The sequence below is a fragment of the Rattus norvegicus genome, chromosome 9 (assembly GCF_036323735.1).
Source record: "Rattus norvegicus strain BN/NHsdMcwi chromosome 9, GRCr8, whole genome shotgun sequence".
Classification (NCBI taxonomy): domain Eukaryota; kingdom Metazoa; phylum Chordata; class Mammalia; order Rodentia; family Muridae; genus Rattus; species Rattus norvegicus.
Genome location: NC_086027.1, coordinates 22,685,963 through 22,702,710, shown reverse-complemented (window position 1 = coordinate 22,702,710; position 16,748 = coordinate 22,685,963). Strand labels below are relative to the sequence as shown.

Sequence of the window (16,748 nt, the reverse complement as noted above, 5' to 3'; positions counted from 1 at the left end):
ACCCACGCCTCTTTCAATAAAACAATGCAGTAATTATATTACTGCCTCGGTTCTGGTACTCATTGCGTTTGGTTTTGGACCTCGGGCTACAGGTGCGCATCGGGGAGGTGAGGCTCCGGCAATGGAGACAGATGGTGCCCGCAGGGGGAGATTCAATTACCTGTTCCTTTCCCAAAGCAAATCCGCCTGGTAAGTGGGTTATAACTTGTTATTGAGAGGCCCCCCCTCCATGCTGCATGAGATTCCATTTGTTGATGGCTTATTAAGTTTGCCGGAGGTCAGTGATGGATGAATTAGTCCCTACTCAGAAGTCAAGGAGGGATTCAGGAGGCAACGGAAGATTGGAGCTGTGGGTCAGGCAGGCGCAGGTCAGGGCTTGGGTGAGGGTTTCCTGGGGGAATGGAGGAGCTGGGGTTGGTGCTGCAAGAGAGAGGCCTTTAACATCGGCGTGGTGCTGGGAGGTCTATGGTAAACCCCTGAACAAGAAGAGTGACAGGCGGAAATGGTTTTCGAGAAGACGATCAAGGGGTGTGGCCATAAAATAGGGGGGCTGCAACTGGGTGCGAGGGTGCACACCAGTCATTGTCACACTTAGGAGGCAGAGCCAAGAGGACGGCAAATTTAAAGACAGCCTGGGTTATGTAGCAAGACCCTGCCTCAAACCAGGTGACACAAGCCTCCCTCCCTACCAAGGAGGAAGGAAGCAGGCCTGGACCGTTCTGGGCACAGACGGGGGCAGGGGGAAGAGGCAGATAACACCAGGCTTGTGCTCGAGCAAGGATACTGAGGCGAGGAGATAGGCGGCCTGTGTGGCTATGGGTGGGTTGTCCCAACTGGCATGGCACGGGGCTGTGTCCCAAGTGCTCCCTTGACACAGGGGGCAGTGGCGCTCAGAGAGGTTGATGGCGTGTCCAGCCTGCCCAGCAGTGATCGTGTGAGGGGCTGAGCAGGCCTGTCTACTTCCCCTCACCGCAGCTGTGCCAAGCTGTTCCAGAGGCTGCTTCCTGTCTTCCCCAGCCCCACTTACTCTAATCCTGGGGATTAGTGAGGAGGGGGATTTGGCAACACCGCTCAGAACAAGTTGCTCAACCCAGAAACTCTCTGAGCTGTTCTTCCAGGCCTCCTGGCTGCCTCCTCAGGGCTCCATGTACCCAGGCCTGGGAGAGGGCTTATGGGTAGAACTGTTGGGGTTTTCACGGCCAGGTTGTAATGAGGAAATGGTTGGTGGGGAAAGAAGGGGTCCTTGGTGAATGGGGAACGCGTCCCTACAACGATCTGGAGTCTCAGAGGACCAAGGACAACTGGGTGCCAGCCAGCCAGCCCCTAATCCCTCTGCATACATTCCCTTCCCTAAGGATTCTTTTTTTTCCTCAGAAAAATCTGTTTAAACTTTCCGTCTCAGAGACAGTGAATGGTGGATTTGGGGTGGGGTGGGGTAGGAATTAAGGAAGGCCGTGTAGCTGGCCATGGGAAAGATGAGGCAAAGGAAAACCCAGCTTTTGACATGTCCTTCTCCGGAAGGAAGCCAGAAGCACGAGGCCTGGCAGTTACTGGTAAGGCACACAGCCCATAGGCACTCGATTGCCTCTGCTACTTTATTTGGCTGTGTGCGTGTTCTCAGAATAGGAGACCCCTCTAGGGACAGGAACTGTGTTGGTGAGAGTAATTATTGTGGTGGGGTGGACAGTGACGGAGGTGGTCACAGCAATGGCGGTCACGGTGGGTGTAATGACGGAAGCACTGTGGTGCTGACAGGGGTGGTCACGGTCGTGGAATCTCCTGAAACCATAATGGGAGAGGGGGAGGGACGGAGGTTGAGAGGTGGGCTTTGCAGCTTGGCAGGGCCGGTGGCTTTCCTCACTCATGGAGTACCAAGCTGTCAGGAGGGTAGGGCCTATCTCTCTGGTGTTCACACAGAGAAGGGCACCGATAAGAGTTGTTGGTGGCCTTCAGGGCTCCGAGTCTCACCAAGGTGAGCCCGACTCCCTCCGTTTTCTCTGCCTCTAGGGATCCTTGAGTCCCTCTGTCTGTTCTAGGCCTTTTCCTTCTGCCCACAAACTTCCTCTAGTCATTCCTACAGACCCTACCCTGAATCATCAGCTAATCCATTCCTTCAGAGTCCCACACATTCTAAAAAAGAAGCCCAGGCCTCTGATGTCGCTTCCTGGTCTCCCACTTGCTTCCTCACCTTCTCAGCACCTCCCGGTCCCAGTGTTGTAGAAAGGCCTCTTCCGGTCAACAGAGGCCCCACCCCACCTGCCTCACAGCCTCAGACTCTTAGAAAGAAATGACTTCTAGGGTCAAGCAAATCATTAAGTTTTTTTGTTTTTCGAGACACTGTTTCTCATTTTAACCAGCCCTGGCTGTCCTGGAACTCACTTTATAGACTAGGCTGGCGTTGACCTCATAGAGATCTGCCTGCCTCTGCCTCCTGAGTGCCGGGACTAAAGGCATGTGCCACTATGCCCGTTAACTTTGTAAACATTGATTTATTGTACAAATGTGTGTGTGTGTGTGTGTGTGTGTGTGTGTGTGTGTGTGTGTGTGTGTTGTGGAGGACAGAGGATTGCTTGAGGAAGTTGGTTCTTCCTTTTTACCCCGTGGTTCCTGGGGATCAAATTCAGGTTGATGAATTTGGTAGCAGACACATTTACCTGCTGAGCCATCTCACTGACCTCAAACAAGGTCTTGTAAAAGCCATTTGTTAGAGCCTTCAGGACCGAGTGCCAGCGAATCTGCTCTGTGACAACCTGTCCCATCGTCTCTAGACCTCTGCCTCTGAAGCTTTGATGCTGTCAGATGGCCTTCCTCCTCCCCAAACACTTCATCTGTGTTGACCAGGTCCCCTGGTCCCAGAGCCAACCCAGCAGCTGGCAGGCCCATCAGTTCACCTGGCTGGAGCCCTGCCTCCGGCTTCAGACTGTTCCCTGCAAGACTCCATCCAGCTCCTTGAGTGAAGGTGGTCTTGACTTCTCAGACATACTTGCCTTCTCTCCTGCCCAGCACTCTGGGCGAGCTTCTCTTCCCTCCCCCCACCCCCAGTTCTGCCAAACCTCCTGGGTCATGCTTCTCTTGCAATGAACACAGAATCTAATTTTATTTTAAAAAAACCCAGAGCCTGCTCTTCCTTTAACTATGCTCATTTAAAATTATTATCTCGATGGATCCTGTTTGGTAAGAAAGCCAGTAAGGTATATAAATCTTGGGACCTCGTCTTTTCTCTTTTTAAACTCAGAAAAATAAAGTGCGCTGCGATGACCCATAGCACATTCATCTGCACTGTATAAACACTTCGTTTGTTTTGGGATAGTGGCGGGTAGGACAAGGAGCTTACCAAGGCCTGGCTAACCTGGAAGTTTCTGTAATCCCCCAGCCTCTGCCTTCCAAGAACAGGGCTTACAGGTGTGTGTCACCACATCCAACGTAAGCTGTGGGGTTTAAAAACAGTAAAGCATATTCTAAAACTAAGTCATTATTTATTTATTTTTTCCATGCTGGGACTGCCCCGGGACCTTGTGCACACTAAGCGAGCTCTCATCTACTGAGCCACCCATCCTCAGCCCTGAAACAGCTTCTTAGAAGGTAAGCCAGCACTGCTGCCACAGAGGACAGGCTCAGTGGCTAAGAGCCCTGGCTGTTTCTCTAGAGGAGCCGGGACCAGCTCCACAGGACACATGCCGTCAGTGGCCCACAGCTACTTGTACCTCCAGCTCCAGGGGAACCAATACCTGCATCCCTCCGTGGCCGGATTAAGGTGCCACACTCTGCTGATGCCTTTGCAAATCCTCTCTAGATAAAGGTCTCTGTGGAACTCAGTATTTGTTCTCTCAGGTGGGTGCACACACACAGACACTGCACACACAGACACACACAAGTACAGACGCACACAGAGACACACAGACACGCACACACATGTCCCCACATAAACACACACATGCACACACAAACACAGAGACAGATAGACAGACAGACACACACACACACACACACACACACCAATATATAAATTAAATAAATAGAATAACGATAAACCTTAAAGGCTTTTTTTATTGTGTAAAGCATCATGCATGCATCCCAAATGCCCCAACTTGACTCCAATAACCAGCTTTCTTGTTTTCCTGCTTCCCAGCTAGCCTCTTGTTTCTCAACTAGATAATTTTTAACACATTCTATATATCATGTCATCTTATTCATAGATGCTTAACACATTTCTTTTCAAAAGTTATTTGTTAAAAGAGCTACGGTACATTTGAACACATTAACACATTAACAACCATACCTCTCCCTCCCCCTTGCTCCTCTCCCCCTCTCCCCCTCTCCTGCCTCTCCCCTTTTCCCTCCCCCCTCCCCCTTCTCCCTCTCTTACTTTAAGACAAAATGTCAGTATTTGTCATGTAGCCCAGGCTTGCCTGAGACTCATGTGCAGGCCAGGCTTAACTATCCAAAACAAAATTATTAAGTCCTTAATACAAATTTAAACTTTTATGTATGTTTTGTCTGCATGCAGTATGTGTTCCATATATGTGCCTCCTGCCCACAGAGGTCAGAAGAGGGCACTGAATCGGCTGGAACTGGAGTTATGTATGTTTGTGGGTCACTATATGGGTGCTGGGAACCAAACCTGGGCTCTGTGGGAGCAGCTGGTGCTCTTAACCACTGAGCCATCCCTCCTGCCCCTCATCAGTTAACATTTAACGCACAAAATAACAAGCTTCATCGTGGTTTCTATACATATGTTATTATATTTGGCTCGTATTCATCTCCCTGTGTCAGACGATTTTAACAAACACGGTGTAACTGCAACAGCAACAGTTACAACAAACAAACCTCAAAGAAGCAAAACATGAACATACGCAAAACACAAAACCCCACCAGCGAAATCAGACAACGTGCTGCAAATCTGACACACACACAGAGGAAAAGACATACATCAGGGGCTCTGGGTGTTAGAGTCTATTAACACATTTAATTAAAAAAACACTATTCCTGTAGGATAGAAGTAAAAGACATGACTGAGAATTTTGGCACAGAATTGAAACAGTTTATTTTCTAAGTGGAAATTTTAGATCTAAAAAATAATACCTGAAAACAAGAATTTAAAGGTTAGACTTAAGAACATGTAGAACATGTTAGACATGGCCGAAAAAAGAAGTAACGAGTCAGAATCATGTGTGTGTGTGTGTGTGTGTGTGTATGTGTGTGTATGTATATGTGTGTGTATATATGTGTGTGTATATTATATGTGTGTGTATATATGTGTGTGTGTATATATGTGTGTATGTATATATGTGTGTATGTATATATGTGTGTGTGTATATATATGTGTGTGTATGTGTATATATATGTGTGTATGTGTATATATGTGTGTGTATGTATATATGTATGTATATATGTGTATGTATATATGTGTATATGTATATATATGTGTATATATATGTGTGTATGTATATATATGTGTGTATATGTATAATACATGTGTGTGTGTGTGTGTGTGTGTAGAAGAATCACACACACACATACACACATAGGGTCATGGATGTATAGAAGAGAGTCTGAGGCATGGAGGAGGCAGTGAGCAGTTTCAGAGAGTAGGTTAAAGATCACATATGAAGGGGTCTCTCTGAAAGAGATGGGATCCATGCAGTGAGTAAGAACCTAGAGCAAGGTGGGCACAACAGAATACCCAGCCTATCAAGGAAGCCTGTGAGTGCAGCCAACGGTGAGATTGGAGATAAGGAGATCTTAAAATAGAGAGGGGCTAGAAAGAGGGCTCAGTGGTTAGGACCCCTGGATGTTCTTGAAGAGGACCCAGCTTCAATGTCAAGCATCTACATGGTGGCTAAAAAAACAATCTGTAATCACAGTTGCAGGGGATCTGATGTGGCCTTCTGACCTCCACGGAAACCAGGCATGTATGTGGAACACATACAAGCATGTAGATGAAACACTCACAAACATAAGATAACGTGGGTTTGAATCGATTTGGATCCCCGTAGCCTCATGTTTGAATATGCCTGGCTCACAGGAAATAGCACTATCAGGCTTTGTTGAAGGAAGTGTGTCACTGTGGGGGTGGGTTTTGAGGTCTCCTATGCTTAAGCTCCACCCAGTGTGGAATTCTAGTCTCCCCTTGGCTGCCTACAGAAGACAGTCTTCTTCTGGCTGCATTAGGATTGAGATATAGGCCTCTCAGTTCCTTCTCCAGCTGCCTATCTGCCTGCGGGCAGCCATGCTTCCTGCCATGACGACAATGGACTGAACCCATTAAACTGTAAGCCAGGCCCAATTAAATGTTGTCCTTATAAGAATTACTTTGGTCATGGTGTCTCTTCGCAACAACGGAAATCCAAACTAAGACATAAATTAAATCTTTTTGTAGAAATGAGAGATGTGTTACAGATTGACTCAAAAGGAGTGACAGTGAACAGATCTCTTTATGGAAGGATAGATCTGGAGGAGGCTGGAATTCTTTGGAGTGCTCTATAAGATAGGAAAAAAACCCAAACCCAACACATCCCATGGGTGTGTGAGGATTCTCCCCACCAACAATGTGTCCTCCTTCAGATGCCAGCTGGTTGCCTTACAATTTTATACCACTCTGACGCCAAGAGTGTCAGAACTCCAAGTTAAAGCCTCAGACCCCTAAGGCTGACTGGCACCCATTTCAAATGCCAGTAGCGGATCATTCTCTGGGCGCAGGCCACTTGCCAGAGAGAGGCACAGACCTCGAGGTGACACTCCCTACTCTTGTGATTTAAGACAAAGACTGATTAGGAGTATTCTCCTAATCTTTTATATTTAAAAGAACATCTCACGAAAGATTGAGGCAGACAACTGGGTAGTGGAGGTTCACGCCTTTAACCTCAGCACTCAAGGCAGGCAGATCTCTGTGAGTTCAAGGCCAGCCTCATACACCGAGAGTTCCAGGACAGACAGGGCTACACAGAGAAACCCTGTCTTGGGGGGAAATGCTTAGGGCAAGGTCTGTTCAGAGACAGTTTCTATGCTCTCTCTGGATCCATCATCCCCTGGACACAGTCATAGACTCAGCAATCTGTTCTTGTTTTTTGAGTCTCACTGTGGTTCTGGCTGGCCTGAAGCTCCCTGAGTAGACCAGGCTTGAACTCAAGAGATCTGCCAGCCTCTGCATCTTGAGTGTAGTGATTAACGGCATATGCCACTAGGCCTGCCTTTGGAAAAAAAAAGTTGTGTATGTTTGTGTGTGTGTGTATGCATGTGTGTATGCATGTGTGTGTATGTATGTATGTATGTATGTGTGTATGTATGTATGTATGTATGTATGTATGCACACATGTGTATTTGTGTGGTATGTCTGTGTGGGTATGTATGCAAGAGTACAAGTGCCTAAGAAGGCCAAAGAGGACACTGGATTCTCTGGAGGTGAAGTTGCAGGTGGTTATAAGCTCTGGTGTGGGTGCTGGGAACTGAACTCAGGGCCTCTTAACCTCTGAGCCATCTCTCTAACTGTGCTCAGCAGTATGCAGGCTCTCCTAACTGAGCTGTTTTGATTTTTACAGCGGTTCATTACCATATCCTGAGAGAATATCCCACTGGCCATGAGTGAGCGACTCAGCATTTAACCCTGCTTGCTTCTCTGGAAATGGAAACCAGCTATACGCGTACTGTCAAGCGGGACAAAATAATGCACAGTCATTCAGTACTTAGAAAAATTAGTCAAAAGCGAAGGTTCAGTAAGTAAGTTCTCAGACAAACAGACTTGCAGAGAAGGTGGATGTGGTAGCACACCCCGTCCCCCAGCAACTCCATAGTCCCAGTTCCTTGAGAGGCTGACAGGAGGGTCACTAGAGCCCAGAGCATTTGTAACCAGTCTGGGGAACAGAGTGAGACTCTGTCTTGATTTTTAAACATATTTAAAACATTTTAGGTTGGAAATAACTACCAAAGATACACGTGAAAAGATCCTCTTAGTTCGATGACCCTAACTTAAGAGCGATTGAAATGGCACCATCGGTACCTTAGGACAGTGACTATATATGACATGTGACTATATATGACAGTGACTATATATACAGAATCTGTGGTATATGTGGCAATGACGGTATGCAGGAGGTAAGATTTTGAAGTCCTTACATGGATTTTGGGAAAGAAAGAAACAAAAAGTCAATAGATGTTAAGAATTTTAACAAACACAGCTGCAATCGCTAGATAGATACTAAATTTTCCTTTTTTTCCAAAATGTATAAACTTTATTATAAGAACACTTACGAATAAATAAAACTAGCACACACCAAAACTGACCAGACCCAAAGTCTATACAATTCAATAAGCTAAAATGATGAGTGACTTTAAATTTAATAGAGAAGATGATTAAATAAAATAATCCCAACAGAAAGCAGAGGAGGAAGAGAAAGAGGAAAAGAAGTAAGACATGTCAAAAGTAGTTAGCAAGAGGCTAGGTTTAAATCCAAATATAAAAGTATTATACGTAAAATGATAAAACGGTTTCCCACTAAAAGGCAATGAGTTCTGGAGTTTCAAACTCAAACTTTTCTTGTATTTATCTTTCATTCTTTCAGTGTGTGTGTGTGTGTGTGTGTGTGTGTGTGTGTGTGTGTGTGTGTGTGTGTGTGTGTGTGTGTGTGTGCGTGCATGCATGTGTATATGTGTGAGTGCGTGTGTGCATGTGTGTATGTGTGTGTGCATGTATGTGTGTGTGTGTGTGTACACACATGCACTGAAGCAGGAGGACAACTTTCAGTAGTCAGTTCTCTCCTTCTACCCTATGGGTCCTAGAGATTGAACTCAGGTCATCAGACTTGGCAGCAAATTCCTGTACCCACTGAGTCGTCTTGCTGGCCCATGTGATGTGCTCTGGAGAAGGAGCAAATTGCAAGTGCATGTTGCTAATGGAAACATGCCTGAAACGTAGAGATAAGGAGCCGTAAGCAACTGAAGCTGATGCAGTTGCACTGCAGTCAGACTAAATAGATCTTAAAGTAAAATGTATTAGTAGGCTGACGTGAGTCAGTACACAGACATCGGGCTCCCTCGTCTTCCCATTACTCAGAGCCGGTTTCTGCACTGTCTTCCGGAGTCCAACCAGACTGGGATTACTAACTGACCTGACAAAACACTTCCCTGCCTGACTGATGGCTGCTCCACTGTGAATCCTTGAGGCTAGTTCCTGAATAAATTCCCTCCGGGGGCTGCAGAGATGGCTCTGCAGTTAAGAGCGCTGGAGGGGTTGGGGATTTAGCTCAGTGGTAGAGCGCTTGCCTAGGAAGCTCAAGGCCCTGGGTTCGGTCCCCAGCTCGGAAAAGAAAGGAAAAGAAAGGAAAAGAAAGGAAAAGAAAGGAAAAGAAAGGAAAAGAAAGGAAAAGAAAGGAAAAGAAAGGAAAAGAAAGGAAAAGAAAGGAAAAGAAAGGAAAAGAAAGGAAAAGAAAAAAAAGAGCACTCGAGGCTCTTCAGGTCCCAGCACCCACATTGGGCAGCACACAACTGCCTGTAACTCCACTGTCAAGGGCTCTAACGCCCTCTTCTGGTGTCCACGGGAAAAGGCACTCATGTGCACATCCCTACATTTATGTGATTCAAATGCACATATACACACATAATGAAAGTAAAATTTTAATATATGTAAAACACATACTATATATTCAAATTCTTAGTCTGTCTCCAGAAAAACTCAAACTGAGCCAACGGTCTTTTGTTTTAGTGTAAGGACGTCTCCCATCCATGCCATGTTGATTGGCATTGAGCTTTCCATTCTGTTGCTCCACTCTCTTGACCTTGTTGCCACCCACCCTGTGTGTGTTTTTCTGAACTGTTCTAAGTGGTTCCCGCCATGTAGCTTCCCTCCACTTCCAGATACTGATCAAGTGTGGAGCTCTTTACCTTCTGCTCCCCCGTATCGTCAGAGATTTATTGATTTATTTTTATTTCATGGGCATTGGTGTTCTGCCTGCATGTGTGTCTGTGTGAAGCCAGATCCCCTGGAGCCGGAGTTGCAGACATCAGTTGTGAGTCTCCATGTGGAATCGAACCCAGGCCCTCTGAAAAAGCAGCCAGTGCTCTTGACTACCGAGCCACCTCTCCAGCAATTCTTAGTGCGTGCCGTGGAAGACTCCATCCCTCGGTCTGCCTGTGCAGTCTTCTGAGGTCCAGCTCCAGCCCGTCTTTCAGGTCTGCTCCATCCGCATCTCTATTCTTCAGAGCCTGTTCTCCTCTCTCAGCTGTCTGCTTTCCTGGACACCAGTCCTTACCCATGTGCTCTTCCCCTCCAGGAGTCACACATCCCTCTGGGGTTCCTCTCAAAAGACCTCTGTATGAAGCCCTCTCCATAGTACACATTGTGTCTCTCCCACCAGAACTGCTGGTGGAGTTTGAAAATGGATGTCATTTTGAATCCTTAAGAACTTGAACACCCGAGAGTCCCCTAAGAGGATGACTATAAGACAGAGGTGCTGAGTGACCTGGCCCAGGCTCTTCCTCTGTGCTGGCTCTCAGCCTCCATGATGTCATGGTATGTACTTTGGAGTAGAATTCAAGGAGGCAAGGGTTTCTATTCTTCATTGTGCAAACTTCCTTGTAGTCTAGGATTCCTGTAGCATCCCTGGCCCATGGTCCCCAAGGTCAGAGCATATCTCATCTAACTATTAGAAGTGTACTTTAACTACTCTAGGGGTCTTCTTCACTAGACAGTGCGGTCCATTGGTTAGGGTCTTCCAGCTTAGAAGCTCTTAGAATCCTCCCATCAATACACAGGGACCATTGGAGATCCAGAAGCATATGGGGGCCAGAGCACAGGACGAATGGTGGTGGGAAAGTTAGAACCAAGCTGGAGATAGTGCCCAAGGGACTCCCCAATATCCAAAGAGAGAAAGCCTTCCAGCATTCAGAGCAATGTGAGTGCCTAGGGGACTCTGCTAGCTTTTCCATTTTAGGTACTTGTTCTCCTCCATGGTCAGAATCCAGAGTGTGCAGGGAGTTCACCACAGCAGAGCCCTTGGGAGTTGGGGGAAGTGGGGGCTCTCCAGACTGCTCGCTCTATGACTGAGTCAACAGCTAGAAAAGATAACCTTTTGAAACGGGAGGTTGGGTGGGGTGGAGTAGGTACAGGTGTGAATTGGGGAGTATTACAGGGCTCCAGACTGGCGGGTAGACAGTAGTGGCTATTGGCAACATGGTGGTTGGGACTGCACTCCATTCCTCTGCTTGTCCAGGCTGCATGGTTGGGTGAGGCACATAGAAGGCGACCCTGTCACAGAGAGTGACTGAGTGACACGGAGTGATGAGCCCGCTACAGAACAGCCTGTCTTTGAGGTGGACTAGGGCTGTGGCTCTCGGGAGTCCCGAGTGTTGCCCAATATTCAGAGCCCTGGATGAGTTTGCAGGAGATTCTGGGAATGGTTTCATCTGTTAATTCACCACGTCATCAACTTGACAAATTTCTCTGGGGTTGCAACAAGACCACCTTCATGTCGTACGTGTTCTGGGACCATGACTTATCTGACCTGAGGATGGGAGCTTTGGCGCCCAGTAGGGGATGGGCCTGGAGCGGGAGTTTGTCAGTTTTATGCAGCAGGCTCTGGGGGAGGCAGCTGTGAGTCGAAACAACTGACTTCCAGCAGACGACGGGGAGGGGTAAAGGAAGGAGGAGAAAAGAAAGAAACACGCCAGGCATCCTGTCTCCTGGCCTAATGTACCCCCTGACCCCACAGCTCCCATTCAGACCCTGTGATTGCCCCATTTTGTAGAAGAAGAAACTGAGGCCACCTTCACTCAGAACTCTTTGCCAGGCGTTCCCAGTTTGACTCTGGATAATCTCCAGCGGCCCTCCTTGTGTTGTCTGTGACCCTTGGACCTCAAGCAGTGGCTGGCAGAGATGCACTCTGTGGTCCTTCTGACCACATCAGCATCTGTCCCCACAGAAACACTGTGTTCGTGGTCCAGAAGTCTGGGATTGGGACTCTGGTTTACCTGTGGAACTTTCACACCAAAGATCAAGTCTGATAAAACCAACAAACACATAAGAATGTTAGTGAACTTTTGTGTGTGTGTGTGTGTGTGTGTGTGTGTGTGTGTGTGTGTGTGTGGTGGGTGGGACTTCTTTTAAGACAGGGTCTTCTATGTAACCAGGCAGGAGTTCCCTGTGCAGCCTGGTCTGGCTTCAGTCTCAAGACCCTCTTTTCTCAGGCTTTCCACAGCTGAGGCTACAGTGCGCTTTGCCTCATCCAGCTAGCTAATAGGACTTTTGTTTTGTTTTGGAGATGGGGGTCTCACAGTGCAATCTGATCTGGAACTCAGGATGCATACCAGGCTGGATTGGAGCTCAACAGAGATCTGCCTGCCTCTGCCTCTTTAGTGTGGGGATTAAACATTTGCGTGGAAATGGTTGTGAATTCACAAGAATTCAGATATATGAACTCATGCAAATTCCTCAAACCAACCTGGGAAAGAGACACAACAGTTAGTTTCATTGTAGAGCGAGGAACCTAGACGTCGGAAGCAATTAACTTACAAACCAGGGATTCACCCACAGGTACAGGGCCTGGAGGCACCAGGAGTGTGTGGTAGGGAGCTGCCCGGAGCAGACTGTACCCCTAAAGTTTAGGATAGCTGGATGTGAGTTCTAAAGCCTGTGATCAATTTCCCCTACCACGCCACTAAACAGTGAGACCTGAAACCCTTCACTGTCTGTGGCTTCCCGTGTTGAACAAAGGAATGAGCAGGTTGAACTGGACGGTCCTTAGTTCGGTTGCAACACTGACATTTCCAGAGGTTTCACCAGGCTAAAATAAGATGGCAAGAGCCACAGCTGTGGTTGGGAAAGGGCAGCCTGGGACATGTGTGCTTGTGGAAGCCAGGAGGCTGTTGGTGGTGAGGGGGCACAGAGAGCTAATTACAAGTTCATGAGCTCAGCTGGGGGCCACTTTCTCCCGGCAGCACCCGCAGCTGGCTGTGAGTCAACGACTGGTCATTGGCCACAGCAAGGCAGCTGGTGACAAGCCCTGAGCATGGTCAGAAAACAAGACCTACCAGATGCCAGTTTTAGGGGTTCCGGGGGGTTGCTTGTTCTTTCCTATCTAACCTGTCTGCTTCTACATCCCTTAAGAAGGTCATTCACCTCATGTTCATCGACTACGTGAAAGGGAAACTGAGGCAGGGTGGTTAGGAGGCACAGGGCTACTAGCAAGAGTGGGGCATGTATCTTGGAGGTTGATTTTGCTAGTGGGCTCGGGGTCGGGACACCTGACTCATTCCTGATGGTGACACTGTGGGGCGCCCACTCCTCATCACTGTAGAATGAGTTACTGCCAAGTAAGGGCAGGTGTTAATTCTATCCTACACCCTAAGGGAAAGGGGGTGCTAAGAGCGGGGCAGACGAGTGTCAAGGAGTCACTCCCGAGGAAGTTCAACGATGTGGGCTGCAGGATGTGAGCTCGTTGGGAAGTCGGGGGTGGTGGTGGTGGGAGGTGTGGGAGTCAGGGCTGAAGTCTTTCCAAGACACAGCTCCTGCCAGCTGCACACGTCACATAGCATGACATAGCTGGTGAGGGTGGAGTGACTCAAGGCACTTTTCCTGCCTTGCACGATTATCTTGTCTCCCATGAGTCTTTTGAATTCAGCTGTCTTGTACCTGAGGTCTGGTCTGGAGCCAATCCGACTCAGCTCTGACACAAAGGCAGATAGACGCCTCTAGCCTTCTGCTCAGCGTTTGGATGTCTCAGTAGCAGTCGCCATTTTCCATTCATTCACTCATTCATCCACCCATGCATTCGTCCGTCCATTCACCCATGCATCCATCATTCTCTCTCTCTCTCTCTCTCTCTCTCTCTCTCTCTCTCTCTCTCTCTCTCTCATTCATTCACTGAAGCTACAGCACCTCTGAGAAAGTCTCTCTCGGTCTGTTTAAACATCTCCCTAGGAGGGGATGAAACTCAGCAGAGAGCTTCAAGGAGCACACATAGAGCCCTGGGTTCAAACACTTTGACCCCCCAGTGCCATGTCAGCAGGACATCACTAAGGAGTCAGAGGCAGGTTTGGAAGTTCAAAGTCAAGCTCAGCTATATATTGAGTTCTAAGCCAGCCTTGTCTACTTGAGACTGTCTCAAAAACAAAACAAATAGAAATAAACAAAACAAAACAAACCAACAACCCACCCGCCCCAAAAATTCCAAAACACCTTAAACAAGCATAATTTAAAAAATATCTTGAGAAAGTTTAGATCTCCTGGGGCCACCCATTCCATACTTTGATTGTCATTGTTTGTTATGAGGCAGGGCTCCTCTATGTAACCCTGACTACTCTGGAGCTCACCGTGTAGGCCATGCTGGGCTTAAACTCATACTGATCTGCCTGCCTCTGCCAGTACTGGGATTAAAGACATGTGCCACCATTTGGCCTCTGACCTTTACTTCTTAAAATTATTTTAAAATTTTAATATTCATGAGTATGAGTGTTTTGCTAGGATGTATATCCATGCACCACATGCATGCCTGGTGCTTGCGGAAATCAGAAGAGGGTGTTGAATCCCCTGGAACTGGAGTTACGGGCAGATGTGAGCTGACATGTGGGTGCCGGGAATTAAACCTGGTCCTTTCCAAGAACAAGTGCTCTTAACAACTGACTTATCTTTCCAGTCTCTTGACCTTTCATTCAAGAATAGTTTATGCCCGTGGGTGCTTTGCCTGCCTGCAGATCTGTCTGTGCACTGCATGAGTGACTGGTGCACACAGAGGCCAGAAGAGGGCGTCAGATCCCTCAAAACTGGAGTTACAGACATTTGCTAGGCACCATGTGGCTGCTGGGAATTGCACCTGGGTCCTCTGGGAAGAGCAGCCAGGGCTCTTAACCACCAAGACATCTCCCCAGTCTCTATTATTTAGCCTCGAAAGTTTCTTAAGTCTGCCTTTCCAAGTTCACCTTCTGTTGGGATCTTTCTGCCCGGGAGAAGCAGACTAACTGGGCAGTCCTAGAGAGATTCTGCACGCCCAGATCTCTCCCTCTCTATTGTGTCCCAGGAACCACTCAGAAACAAATGTGGGTTTGCGCACACAGCCTCTTCACCTCACCGAGCTACGGCGAGAGAGTGAGGTCCCACAGGTCAAAGCATCGTACAGCTAACTATAGCGTCATCTGGGAAAGGCTTCCAAGAACAGAACAAGATGACAGGCGGACATGAAAATAGAAACAATCCACTCTGACAGCCTTCTTTCCCCGGGCTAACCACCCCCCAAGGCAACAGCTCATAGCATCGGGATTTCTGGAGATGTTTCGTTGTCATTGAGAGGAAGATCTGTAAGTCTGGATCTACTGTTCTACAAGGGTGTGACCTGCTTGGAGCTGGAGGAACCACCTGGTATCTAGCTAGACTTTTGTCCTCCTAGCGCAGCCCCCAGCTGTGTGTTTCTGTTCCCCTGGCACAAGTTCCCTCTGGGAATATTTACACATTCCAGTCTTGACTTTGAATCCTTTCGGTGACCTTGTAAATGCTCTTCTCTCTCAGTCCCCAGAGGCTACTCTGGGCCTGGATCTGCTGCTGGCTTCAAAGTCTGAAGCTTCATTTCTTCTTAATGTGACCAGCAAGGCGTGGCCCTGTGGTCTGTCTATCCTGCTGTCCTAGGTAAGGTTTCCACAGTTGAAGTTCCAGGGGAAAATGGAAACCTGGGAGGAAGTTATAGTTGCCATTTACTTACTCTGGGGCTCCAGAAGGAGGCTCTGTGCCTCGACATACAGTCTATGACCTCTGCCCTTGTCCTCGAAGCCCCTCATTAGATAGGCTAACTAGAGAGGGTTGGCTCCATGTGCGTTTGGTCTGGGTGGTGTAGCCTGTGTGAGCTGCCTGGCTAGGCTTCTCTGTTGACTAGTACCCATCTTTTCACTCTCAGTAACCCACCATTCAGGGGTGGCCTCGGTCAAGACCTCATCCCCCTGCTCAGCCCCAGAGCCACACTGGTTGATCTCATCCATTCCCTGCCTACTTATAACTTCTCAAGTCATCATCCCACTCCAATGGGGACCTGGCTGGACCGTGGAGCAGGACCACTTCTCAATCCTGCCTCGGTCTACCAGTGTCTGGCTGGACCAGGGTGACTTCCTCTATCTTGAACTGTGACCCTCCTCTGCATGTTCTTGAAATGCACAGGCAAACCCTCAATAAAACTCATCCGCTGGGCCTCATCTTTTCTATCTGTCAAATGGCACTATTTGGCATCTGGGAAACGGAGAGGACCCTATGATTCTCAGGTTGGTGCTGGACAGAGAGCAGCGATTCTGGAAACAGCTTTCACTTCCCTTTTAACTTTTATGGGCACATGTTTTCTTCTTAAAATTCTGCACATTTTGACTCGGAGGCATGACTAGCTTCTGGCTGCCTGGGTTTCCGCTCCTATGTCATCTCCTTCCCGGGACAGCGTCTTGACCCCCACCTAAAGCAGCAACCCTCACCCATGCCTCCACTGCTCTCTTTTACAGTGATCTGAACTCCAGTCTGCTTTTCACTTAGAGATAATCTGTCTTTCCTGTCCTGAAATGTGAGTCCTATGATGGCAGCGACCTCATCTGACTTCCTCATTATGATGGTCTGAGAGCTTGGAGCTGGGTCTGTGCACAAGTGTGTGTGTGTGTGTGTGTGTGTGTGTGTGTGTGTGTGTGTGTGTGCATTCATGTGTGCCTGTGTGTCAATGTGTGTGCCTGCATCTATGTATCTCTCTGTATGTCTCTGTGTGTCTCTGTGTGTGTGTCTGTGTGTCTCTGTGTGTGTT

General features: G+C 47.9%; 2 long non-coding RNA genes across 2 annotated transcripts; both read left to right on the top strand.

The window, feature by feature from the left end:
* Positions 1-2,613: 2,613 nt before the first annotated feature.
* LOC134480344 (uncharacterized) lies at positions 2,614-10,794 on the top strand. Its single transcript, XR_010054719.1, has 3 exons — positions 2,614-3,582; positions 9,966-10,164; positions 10,266-10,794. It is a non-coding gene; the product is annotated as an uncharacterized LOC134480344 (long non-coding RNA).
* A 4,329-nt stretch (positions 10,795-15,123) lies between these two features.
* On the top strand, positions 15,124-16,403 carry LOC120094788 (uncharacterized). Its single transcript, XR_005489458.2, has 3 exons — positions 15,124-15,282; positions 15,491-15,607; positions 15,873-16,403. It is a non-coding gene; the product is annotated as an uncharacterized LOC120094788 (long non-coding RNA).
* Positions 16,404-16,748: the final 345 nt, after the last annotated feature.